A 355-nucleotide genomic window follows, 5' to 3' on the forward strand; every position below is an offset into this window, starting at 1 on the left:
TAATTCGTGCTGGGCGTGGCCAACTCGGGAGCCAGCCGGAACTCCGTTCCTGTGCGTTCCTGTCCAAAAATAGCCCTGATGACCAGTATAGCAGGAGATCACTGGCACCACCCCCCCACATGGTGGCAGATGCCAATGGCTGAAAGCCACCAGGTGTTCCATGGGGGAGGGTGGCCCGGCCACCAAGTTGTGTGCTTAGTGGCAGGACTGGGCCCCCGATGTGTGGAAGAGACTGCCAAAGAACGCCCCCATGGAACTAAACACAGCTGCCACATAAGGGGTGCAAATATGGCAGTGGGCCCCAGCAGGCCCCAGCAGAGGATCTTCTGTGCCCTCCCACATGCAAATGCCAATC

The sequence above is a fragment of the Gekko japonicus genome, unplaced genomic scaffold (genome assembly GCF_001447785.1).
Source record: "Gekko japonicus isolate JY-2015 unplaced genomic scaffold, Gekko_japonicus_V1.1 scaffold740, whole genome shotgun sequence".
Taxonomy (NCBI): domain Eukaryota; kingdom Metazoa; phylum Chordata; class Lepidosauria; order Squamata; family Gekkonidae; genus Gekko; species Gekko japonicus.